Source organism: Triticum dicoccoides, chromosome 6A (assembly GCF_002162155.2).
Source record: "Triticum dicoccoides isolate Atlit2015 ecotype Zavitan chromosome 6A, WEW_v2.0, whole genome shotgun sequence".
NCBI classification, from domain to species: domain Eukaryota; kingdom Viridiplantae; phylum Streptophyta; class Magnoliopsida; order Poales; family Poaceae; genus Triticum; species Triticum dicoccoides.
Window position 1 is genome coordinate 567,396,501 of NC_041390.1, and position 12,536 is coordinate 567,409,036.

The following is a 12,536-nucleotide window of genomic DNA, read 5'->3' on the forward strand; positions in this document are numbered from 1 at the left end:
AATTAACTTGCCATTACTAGTCTTATCTTGATTCGGCGGCATCATGGGATGAAGCGGCCCAGACCAACCTTACACGTACACTTACGTGAGACAGGTTCTATCGAGTGACATGCAGTAGTTGCATAAGGTGGCTAGCGGGTGTCTGTCTCTCCCACTTTAGTCGGATCGGATTCGATGAAAAGGGTCCTTATGAAGGGTAAATAGAAATTGGCATATCACGTTGTGGTTTTGGCGTAGGTAAGAAACGTTCTTGCTAGAAACCTATAGCAGACACGTAAAATTTGCAACAACAATTAGAGGACGTCTAACTTGTTCTTGCAGCATATGCCGTGTGATGTGATATGGCCAAAAGGATGTGATGAATGATATATGTGATGTCTGAGATTGATCATGTTCTTGTAATAGGAATCACGACTTGCATGTCGATGAGCATGACAACCGGCAGGAGCCATAGGAGTTGTATTAATTTATTGTATGACCTGCGTGTCAATGAAAACGCCATGTAATTACTTTACTTTATTGCTAACCGTTAGCCATAGTAGTAGAAGTAATAGTTGGTGAGACAACTTCATGAAGACACGATGATGGAGATCATGGTGTCATGCCGGTGACGATGATGATCATGGCGCCCCGAAGATGGAGATCAAAAGGAGCAAAATGACATTGGCCATATCATGTCACTATTTGATTGCATGTGATGTTTATCATGTTTTACATCTTATTTGCTTAGAACGACGGTAGCTTAAATAAGATGATCCCTCGCAATAATTTCAAGAAAGTGTTCCCCCTAACTATGCACCATTGCGAAGGTTCATTGTTTTGAAGCACCATGTGATGATCGGGCGTGATAGATTCTAACGTTCGAATACAATGGTGTAAGCCAGATTTACACACGCAATACACTTAGGTTGACTTGACGAGCCTAGCATGTACAGACATGGCCTCGGAACACGGAAGACCGAAAGGTGGAACATGAGTCGTATAGAAGATACGATCAACATGAAGATGTTCACCGATGATGACTAGTCCGTCTCACGTGATAATCGGACACGGCCTAGTTGACTCGGATCATGTATCACTTAGATGACTAGAGGGATGTCTATCTGAGTGGGAGTTCATTAAATAATTTGATTAGATGAACTTAATTATCATGAACATAGTGTAAAAACTTTGCAATATGTCTTGTAGATCAAATGGCCCACGTTACTGTTGCCCACAACTTCAACGCGTTCCTAGAGAAAACCAAGCTGAAAGATGATGGTAGCAACTACACGCATTGGGTCCGTAACCCGAGGATTATCCTCATAGCTGCCAAGAAAGCATATGTCCTTGAAGCACCGCTAGGTGATGCACCTGTTTTCCCAGCAACTCAAGACGTTATGAACGCCTGGCAGTCGCGTAGTGATGATTACTCCCTGGTTCAGTGCGGCATGCTTTACATCTTAAAACCGGGGCTCCAAAAGTGTTTTGAGAAGCACGGAGCATATGAGATGTTCCAAGAGCTGAAAATGGTTTTCCAAGCTCATGCCCGGGTCGAGAGATATGAAGTCTCTAACAAGTTCTACAGTTGTAAGATGGAGGAGAATAGTTCTGTTAGCGAGCACATACTCAAAATGTCTGGGTTGCACAACCGCTTATCTCAACTGGGAGTTAATCTCCTAGATGATGCGGTCGTTGACAGAATCCTTTAGTCACTCCCACCTAGCTACAAGAGCTTTGTGATGAACTTCAATATGCAGGGGAAGGAAAAGATCATTCCTGAGGTATATTCAATGCTGAAATTAGCGGAGGTGGAGATAAAAAAGGAACATTGAGGGAGTCCTGGATTAGGGGGTCTCCGGACAGCCGGACTATCTCCATTGGCCGGACTGTTAGACTATGAAGATACAAGATTGAAGACTTCGTCTCGTGTCCGGATGGGACTCTACTTGGCGTGGAAGGCAAGCTAGGCAATACAGATATGGATATCTCCTCCTTTGTAACTGACCTTGTGTAACCCTAACCCTCTCCGGTGTCTATATAAACCGAAGGGTTTTAGTCCGTAGGACAACAATCACAACATACAATCATACCATATGCTAGCTTCTAGGGTTTAGCCTCTCTGATCTCGTGGTAGATCTACTCTTGTACTACCCATATCATCAATATTAATCAAGCAGGACGTAGGGTTTTACCTCCATCAAGAGGGCCCGAACCTGGGTAAAACATTGTGTCCCCTGCCTCCTGTTACCACCCGGCCTAGACGCACAGTTCGGGACCCCCTACCCGAGATCCGCCGGTTTTGACACCGACATTGGTGCTTTCATTGAGAGTTCCTCTGTGTCATCGCCGTTAGGCTTGATGGCTCCTACTATCATTGATAGCGATGCGTTCCAGGGTGAGACTTTTCTCCCCGGACAGATCTTCGTATTCGGCGGCTTTGCACTACGGGCTAATTCGCTTGGCCATCTAGAGTAGATTCAAAGCTATGCCCCTGGCCGTCAGGTCAGATTTGGAAGTTTGAACTACACAGCCGACATCCGCTGAGACTTGATCTTCGACGGATTCGAGCCGCAGCCGGACGCGCCGCACTGTCATGATGGGTATGACCTAGCTCTGCCGCCGAACAGTACCCTAGAGGCCGCGCCCGCATCAGCTCCGACCCTTAGCTCGGAGCCAACTGTTCCAATCGAGGACGGGTGGTTAGACACCGCCTCAGGGGCTGCAGTCTCAACGGCAATCGAGCCGAACACCAGCATAATCCTCTGCGCAGCCCATGACTCCAAGGTGCCGGACTCTTTTTCTGACTCCGAACCACCCGCGCCCCTGCCAATCGAATCCGATTGGGCGCCGATCATGGAATTCACCACCGTGGATATCTTTCAGCAATCGCCCTTCGGTGACATTCTGAATTCACTAAGGTCTCTCTCTTTGTCAGGAGAGCCCTGGCCGGATTATGGCCAACATGATTGGGATGCGGACGACGAAGAAATTCGACGCCCACCCACCACCCACTTAATAGCCACTGTCGATGACTCAACCGACATGCTCGACTTCGACTCCAAAGACATCGACGGTATGGACGACGATGCGGGAGGCGAAGAGGAACCACCGCCCACAGGGCGCTGGACGTCCACCTCATCATAGGACGTATACATGGTGGACACACCAAAAGAAGACGGCGACGAGGAATGGAAGGACGCACCGAGGGCTTGTTCCCTCGAGAAGCAGTCAAAGCGGCGGCGCAAGCGCCGCCCCAAATCCCGCCTCGGCAGAAATAACGATCATACAGACCCAGCGTTGGAGCAGGGCGAACCACTGCCGGACCATGGCAATACGGAGAATCAAACCGAATAAACCAATTCTGTCAAAGATAATAGTCCGGACGACATAACGCCGGACAGGCACCCGGAGCAGCAGAATGCCCGTCAAAGGCTTGTTGCCACTGCGAGGAGTCTGAAAAAGCAGAAGCAAAGGCTGAAGGCTGCGCAGGACACACTCCAAATCAGATGGAGTAAAGTACTCAAAACAGCAGCGAAGTACGGCGGCAATCGCCCCACCAAGAGCTACCCAAAGCGGAAGTTGCTACCTGAATTCGATGAGGAGGCCTCAGACCCCCCACAACCAAAAATCAAAACGGCCACCTGGCCGGATAGACGACTCACGGCCAACATAGAGCGGCAAACAACGCCACTCACAAGCCAATACGCGATCCACGCGAGGGCTCGCACCAAAAGGACGGCGCAACCAGATCCATCTATGGACCACGCAAGTGCGCCCCAACATACGATGTAACACAGCAAACATCCGAACAATGCGGTACACCCAGATATAGGGGTGCCGCACACCCCCTATGTTTCACCGATGAGGTGCTGGACCATGAATTTCCAAAGGGATTCAAACTCGTAAACATAGAGGCATACGACGGAACAACAGACCACGGGGTCTGGATTTAGGACTATATCCTCCATATCCATATGGCTCGAGGAGATGATCTCCACGCCATCAAGTGCTTACCCCTCAAGCTCAAAGGGCCAGCTCGTCACTGGCTTAAAAGCCTCCCCAAAAACTCCATTGGAAGCTGGGAAGAGCTTGAAGACGCTTTTCGAGCAAATTTTCAAGGGACTTATGTCAGACCTCCGGACGCGGATGATTTGAGTCATATAACTCAACAGCCCGGAGAGTCAGCCCGAAAGCTTTGGAACAGGTTTATTACTAAAAAGAACCAAATTGTCAACTGTCCGGACGCCGAAGCCTTGGCAGCTATTAAGCATAGCGTCCGTGACGAATGGCTTGCCAGACACCTCGGCCAAGAAAAGCCGAGAACAATGGCAGCATTAACAAGCCTCATGACCCGCTTTTGCGTGTGTGAGGACAGCTGGCTAGCCAGATGCAGCACCAGTGACCCCAGTACGTCTGAAGTTAGAGATGGAAACGAGAAATCACGGCGCAACAGCAATAACAAACGCCGGAATAAAGAAGACAACACGAAGAGCACGGCAGTAAACGCCGGATTCAAAAGCTCTCGGCCAGGTCAGCAAAAGCCGCCCTCTAAAGGCGCCAGAGACGAACTGTCCAGCCTAAACAAAATTCTGGACCAAATATGTCAGATCCATAGCACCCCTGGTAAACCCGCTAATCATACCCACAGAGTATGTTGGGTCTTCAAGCAGTCCGGCAAGCTCAACGACATACACAAGGGGGAGGATACACCAAGCGAAGACGAGGATGATCCTCTCAAGCAAGACACTGGGGAACAAAAGAAATTTCCACCAGAAGTCAAAACAGTAAATGTGTTACACGTGATCAAGGGGAGAAACAAAAGGGCACTCCCAAAAAAATATGCCCAAAGGCATATCACCGCGGAGTCCTGCCACTGGTCGTCTCAACCGATCACTTTCGACCATCGTGATTACTCAGCAAGTATCCGGCATGCAGGATGGGCTGCCCTGGTATTAGACCCAATAATTGACGGATACCACTTCACACGAGTCCTGATGGATGGTGGCAGCAGTCTCAACCTGATATACTAGGATACAATGCGCGAAATGGGGATAGACCCAACGAAAATTTGCCATAGCAATACTACCTTTAAAGGAGTAATGCCAGGCCTAGGGGCTCATTGCACGGGCTCCCTGATACTAAAGGTTATATTCGGCTTCCCCGATAACTTCCGTAGCGAACATTTAACCTTCCACATCGCTCCGTTCCAAAGTGGCTATCAAGCACTACTTGGACGCGAAGCTTTTGCTCGCTTTAATGCAATACCACATTACGCTTCCCTGACGCTCAAGATGCCTGGTCCACGCGGCATCATTATAGTGAACGGAAGTATTAAGCGATCTTTGCGCGCCGAAGAGAATGCGACTGCCTTGGTAGCCGCACACTTAAAACGGCCTCACCAACTAAACCATTTGATAGGTCGTCAAGACCACGGATGCGGTTAGACGAGTCCGGCGCTGCTATATGTAATTTGTACCGGATTGATGGCCACACCCCTATTACAAATACAAGGGGCTCAACACGTGCAGACAAGTGGCAATTTCTACTCATTTTTAGTTATACGTGGTTTCTTTAAAAACTATCTTTTTGCACGACAACTTTTTTTACCTAAGTCCCTCTCTTTTACAGATGATCATCGTGCTACACCCGTCCAGGATACGGCACAACGGAGACACAGGCGCAGACGTGCAGCAAGGACCCGCTCCAAGGATTCTTTTTAGATTAAGACCCTGCGTAAACCTTTTTTACCATCTCTTGTTGATACACATCCCTCGAATTCTCAGCACAATTGAGAAGGATGCTGACGTCTTGACATGTGGCCACGTTAGAATAATGCACGTACCTGGACACAAGGGGCTTCTTACAAAGGGCACTATTTAGGCCCGATTTATATCATAAAGATCGTATACCTTAGGGAGTGTTCGGCGTCGCGAGTTTGGCCTTATATGCATCAGCTCCGAATCATTGTCTTTGGTCAAATGTTGGGTTTGCCCAGCTCCTGTGTTTTGGTGCCTTACGTTCCGCTTTATCGGCTAAGGCAGGACCAGGAGAACTACTGCGATTGTGCCCTCGTTCATCCGGACGAGCACCTCAATAGAGAAAGCCGAAAACTGACTGTCATGATATAGCGTGAGACTGGTCAACCACTCGATGACCTATCAGAATGTTAGAATTCCTCCGCCTTAACGAAGGGCTGTTTTCCGGCCAGGCATGTACGCACCCCGAGATCGGGAGAGTGCGGAGCCACCAGGGGCTATCTAGTAGCCCCACTGTCAAACTCCTATGGCTAAGTGAAAGTGTTAAAGCATTATAGTCCAGTTGCCTCGTTCGCTGCGCTATCACCTCCTTAATAGGACCAAGACGTTGGGTTAAGTGTGAACACGCGTTTTTGCGAGCACCTCCGCGTTATATGCATGGGGGTTGAAGACGACGACTGCAATCTTTCAGGTTATATACATATATACGCAAACGGCCGCACATGAGGCATCACATTACTTTCCGGCAAAAGTATAAATACAGCCTTACTATATTTTATAAAAACATTGTGTTTACAATGGGAATACATGTCATTCAAACATAATATTCTTCGAGCACTGGGACTCTATCAAACGAGCACCCTCAAGAACCTTTTCAAAATAGTGCTCGACAGCCACTCGGCCTATGGCCGAACCTTGCACCGCAATAGTGGTAGCATCCATCTCCGCCCAGTATGGCTTGACACGGGCAAAGGCCATCCGCGAGCCTTCTATGCACGCCGACCTCTTCATCGCGTTGATGCGCGTCACCGCACCAAGGAACTACTGCACTAAGCTGAAATAGATGTTCGGCTTCGGCTTCTCCGGCCACAAATGATCTACAATAGATCTCATGGCGAGTTCGGACAACCTATTAAGTTCGGCCCATTCGGCTAGCTGATCAGTCAAGGGAAGCGGACGCTCTGGAACGTTGAATTGCGACCAGAATAGCTTGTCCACTTCACGATCTGATTGATCTTGGAAGTATTCGACCACATCGACAGCGCTCACCGCCAAGTCCATATATGCGTCTGACGAACTCCACAGCCGATCCATATGGGCATACCATGGATCCCCGAACTTCCTCCGCAGCAGAAAGGGCTTCCCAGCCGCAATATCCCCGTCTTCGCATAGCTCCTCCTTCTTCGCCCTCATAGCAGAGCGACTGTCTTTGGTCGCCATAGTGGCCTTCTCAAGGTCCGCTGCCTTCACTCAGTTCTCTTCTTCAAGGAACTGGCAACGGTCGGCAGTGCCTTTTAATTCTACGGCCATCTTGGCCATCTTTTCTTTGCTTTCGCAATGGGCGGCCTTCTCGGCTCTTAACTCTTTGGCCGCCTTCAAGGCAGCCGCATTACTAACCCTCGCTTGTTCCTTGGCTCGGGCGAGTTCCGGCCGAAGGGTCTCCACGGTGGCAGCTCCGTCTGTAGTCACAGCATATTAAAGATACTGGCATCATGCCGCTCTTACTGTGTGACATTCACCGGAAAACATTACTTACCCTGTGATTCGTCAAGCCGCTTGTTAACAAGCTCGATGTCGGCGTCTGCCACATCCAGTTGCCGTTTTAATTCGGCAAACTCACTAGTCCGGCCAGCCACCGGAGCCTCCACCACCTGCACATAAAGGCAGTCTGGTTATTGCGTGGGACTATGATCCTCTATTTGCCGCCGTTCCCGACGACAACCAGAGTCTCAGGGGCTACTATCTACACAGGGCACACCTAACATGTGCGGTACTATCACATATTATCTCACGTACCTCAAAGCCTGTCAGTAGACTCATAAAGGCTTCATGTAATCTGCTTTTGGTGGACGAAATTCTTTCCATCACCGTACCCATCAGTGTACGTTGTTCTTCTGAGATGGCGGCTCGCCCCAACAGCTCCCTCAGAACGTCCGACCGCATACCAGGCGGTGCCGGACTCTTTTGTTTGCTCTCTTCGAGAGCCGGACGTTGGGGACTTTGGGGGTCTATGGTATTATCTTCTGGCCTCACCTGATCCGGAGAGGCCCTCCGTGATGACACTTCGTGGTCGCCCGCTTCTTGAGCGGAGGAGTCCGGGGGAGGCATTTCGCTTTCCATCATCTCCGGAAGAAGATCCCCCGAAGACGAGCTCAGCTGAGAAGGGCTAAGACCCGAACTGCAAGATATATGCGGCGGTTATTTTCTCAGAAGAAAGATATTATACCTTCACTATTAAAACATTTTATGGATCACTTACGACTCATTGGAGGGCTGGTCCCCCCGCGGACTTTGTGCGGCAAGAGCACCCCCCGAGGCAGGACCCTCTGTTGGAGACTTCTTCTCTCGTTTGGAGGCCTCAGCTTCCGGATCCTCGGAAACATTCCTCTTCCTCCCCCGGTTATCCTCCTTTAAGGAGGCGCTCATTCCCTCGGTTGGAACTGGCAGCAATGGGGGCCCGCTTCCGCCCATATTATTCCCCCCTGTATCTTCCTTCGAGGGCTCCGGGCAAGATGCGAGCTCGAGCATCTTCTCCAATACCGGGTTTTCCAAACCCTCAGGGAGGGGGGCCAAACACCGAATCATCTTCGCCTTTGTTAGCCAGTCCTGGTCAAAGAGCGATCTCTCAGAAATAACTTCATAATGAATAAAGGACAATGTGTTCGGCTAGAAGATTTCTTACTTGTTCGGCGGCATAGTTACTGCTCAGGACCATGTCCTCAGTAGCATCTGGACACACTATTTGAGGTTCGAAGAATGACTTGTACATCTCCTCGTGCGTTAGGCTGAGGAAACTTTGAATGGCACACTGTCCTTCTGGGTTGAACTCCCACAAGCGAAGGGGCCGGCATTTGCAAGGCTGGACTTGACGAACCAACATAACTTGTATTACCACGACCAAATTAAAATCTCCCTCGAAGAGATCTCGAATGCGGCTTTGCAGTATAGGCACGTCCTTGGCTGGACCCCAGCTCAGACCTCTGCTAATCCATGACATTAGTCGTGGTGGGGGGCCCGAGTGGAAAGCGGGGGCAGCCGCCCACCTAGCACTTCTGGGAGCTGTGACGTAAAGCCACTCCCGTTGCCATAATTCGGACACCTCTAGAAAGGAACCTTTCGTCCAGGGAGCTCCTGCCATCTTGCCTTGATGCACCTCTGCACGCTGCATGTTGCCCCTCGATCATCTTCGGCTTCAGTTCAAAGGTCTTGAGCCACAGGCCAAAGTGAGGGGTAATGCGGAGGAAGGCCTCACACACGACAATAAATGTTGAGATGTGGAGAAAGGAGTCCGGAGCTAGATCGTGGAAATCTATCCCGTAATAGAACATCAAACCCCTGACGAAGGGATCCATAGTGAGGCCTAGGCCTCGGAGGAAGTGGGAGACAAACATGACGTTCTCGTTGGGTTCGGGAGTAGGGACGACCTGCCCTCGAGCAGGAAGCCGATGCGAAACCTCCGTGGTCAGGTATCTGGCCTCCCTCAACTTCTTGATGTCCTCTACCATCATTGTCGGGTGGTAGGTGCGACATATGCCAATGGGTGGCTTATCATTGTGGGAGCCAGTAAGACATCGCCGGTGCCTGGAAACAGGATGAGGCGAAGACATACACGCCGGCGAATCTTACCCAGCTTCGGGGCTCTCCGTGGAGATAACACCCCTACTGCTGCTCTGCGGGGTCTCCGCATGATCACTAGATGGACAAGTAGCTACACGATGCTCCTTGAGCTGTTCGGTGGGAGGAGGAAGAAGGGCACGACTGGCTTGCTTCTTCTCCTTGTGTGGTGTCTAAAACTAGCTGGGGATCGAACCCTTTGCATGGGTGCCCCGGGGGGTTTATATAGGCCTACCCCCCGGGGGTACAATGGTAATCTGACTGGGCGTGGGGCCCAGCCGTCTGTGACTACGCTCGCCGGCTTCTGCGCTGGCTGCTGGGGCCCGCCGACTGGTGGGTCCCGCCGGCTGCCAGCCCCTTGGTCGACACGCAGGCCCCACCGTCCAGGACCCTATCGGCTTGTTACTGTTGTTCTATCTTGGTGACGTGGGCTTCGTCGGGGTAGGCGTGGCTACAGTGCCACCGTCCGGCGGGCGATTGCTGTAGCCTCACCGCGTCTTGTCTCCTTAATGGGGCATCTCCTTCGAGGGAGGCGGCAAGCCGGCTGCGGGAAGCCGGCTCCGTCTTGGGCCGATTGGGGGAGACGTGGCCGCCTTCGGGTGTCTCTCTGCCCGAAGGGGCCCACCGCCCGTGGGCTGTACTGATAGTCCATCGTGGATGACATCAGGGTCAACATGGCAACAGTGCTGCGCCGGACGGGTCATGGCCACCCGTATGGCACACTGTGCCGGTCATGCTCCGGGATTCAGGGGTGGCATGCTTCACTGTAGCCACGCCCCGTCACATTGTTGTTAGGTGGATGCAAACTTTGAGGGTACGGTCTCGACCATTTGGTGGGAGCCGGCTTCTTAGAGTCGGCCTTCTCGTGGCCGGCTTCCCGAAGTCGGCCCTCCCGTGGCTTTCTTCGCGAGGGCTAAAGTCGGGCCGCCTTCTGATAGCCGGCCTGGGCGACAGCTAGCAAGGGGAAGGCGGCCCCACGTCTTGGATCCTTGAGAGCCGGACGGGCTCGTAATTTTTTCAGAAGGGCCAGGGGAAGCCGGCTAGGCTACCCATGGCTATTTACTCCTATAGTAGTCCCTGAAGCTGATCGAGCTTCGAGGCGGACAGGGGGACGAGAAGCTTGGTCAGCTTCCTACCCTGAGGAGCCGGCTTTGCTGGTGTATGCCGATTTCGGAGAGCTCCGTGTCTTGCAGGTGGGAACGTGGTCGACCCGTGAGCTGACCGCGGGCCCTCCCGCGGGCCACGTGGCAGTGAAACCCTGCCAGTGCACGCGCGTGACAAGACGCCGCCGCAGGCCCGGGCCCGCCACTCCTAGGCCTCGGCCCGAGCACTGATCTTCTGCGGCCCATGCGGACCGCTCGCCTTCCCGCGGCGATTTTATTATGCCATTAGGGCGCAATAATCGCGGGACGTGGGGGAGTGGCCACAGTCGATCCCCACGTTCCCCCATGCCACGCCTCCTCGGCTCCGCCACGCGAGCCTATAAGTAGGGGGAGGAGGGGGAGAGACAGAGGTTCGCACGCTCTCCCTCACCCCGCCCCTCCTCATCTTCCTTCTTCTTCTTGCTGCCGCCGCAGCCTCCCATCGCAGCGCTGCCGTGCCGCCACATCGTCTTGCTCCCATGGCGCTGTCAAGCTCGTGGGACGGCTCCAACGTCCATGAGGACCACGTTGAGTTCCTCCGCCGGATGCGGCGCCTGCCCGACGCCAACTTCGTGCGGGTCCGCCTGGCGCCGGAGAGGGAGATTTCGCCGGCACCGGAGGAGGGCGAGCAGGTTGTCTTCCGCTCGCACTTCCTGCGCGGCTTCGGCCTTCCGGCGAGCGAGTTCCTCCATTCCTTCCTCGAATTCTACAACCTTCAGCCGCATCACCTCACGCCCAATGCGGTGATGCTGCTGTCGGCCTTCGTCTCTCTCTGCGAAGGTTTCTTGGGGTGCTCCCCACGCTTGAGCTCTAGGGGGAATTCTTCCAGAGCAAACTCGGCACCGTCGTCGCGGGCGTGCCCGCCCCCTGCGGGGCCTACATTGCCATGAGGAGGTCGGGCGGGAACAACCCGTTCCCGCCCATCCCGCTGATCCAGTCGGTGAAGATCTGGCAGAAGTCGTACTTCTATGTGAAGAACGTCGCCCAGCAAGGCGACCACGTCAACCTGCCGGCTTACGTAGGCGGCCCGCCGACTGGGAGGCAACCCTCATGGAGCTTCCGGTCCAGGTCACTGTCTCAGGCCGGGAACGCAGCCGTCTCCCGGCTTCGGGTGATGATCCAGTCGGAAGGCCTGACCGGAGCCGACTTGGTGGCCGCCTTCGTGGAGCGCCGGTTACTTCCTCTCCAAAGCCGGCCCCACATGATGTGTCAGATGAGCGGCCGCTTTGACCCAAGCCGGCTAAGCACCAGGTAGATGCCTCATTCGGAGGTGTCGTACATGGTGAATTACATCTCCAACTGCAAGCTCGCCGAGGACTGGCGATACGGCAAGGCGCCGTATTCTCGCGCCAACCCTCCGCCCATGGTAAGTTTTTCCTCTTTCTTATTTGTTGGTAGCCGGCCTCATGATAGCCGGCTTCTGATTAGTCGGTTCTCCCTTAGCAGAACCCTCTCCTTCCGCTGACGACCGGGGCCGCAGGGATAGAGCGCCAGTACGTCCCCGACCGCACGGTGGACGACGCCGACGACCCGGACTTGGGAGCGGCCGCCATGGAAGACGCCGTCGTGGGGGACAACGACGAGCCCGGAGGCACGGCGCTCACTGCCGGCTTCGAGGACTGGCCGGATGATGCCGAGGTCGAAGTCGCCCCGCGTCGCCAGCCGGTGCCTGATCATCAAGGCGCGGGCTCATCCGCCGTGCTGGCTGTCAGCAGCGGCGCCCAGAAGTGCCGGGCCGCATCGATCCTCTTCCGCAGCCGGCCGAAGAAGTCCAACGCCTCCACCACGGCGACCAAGCGAGATGAGGCGGCCGCGAAGGCGG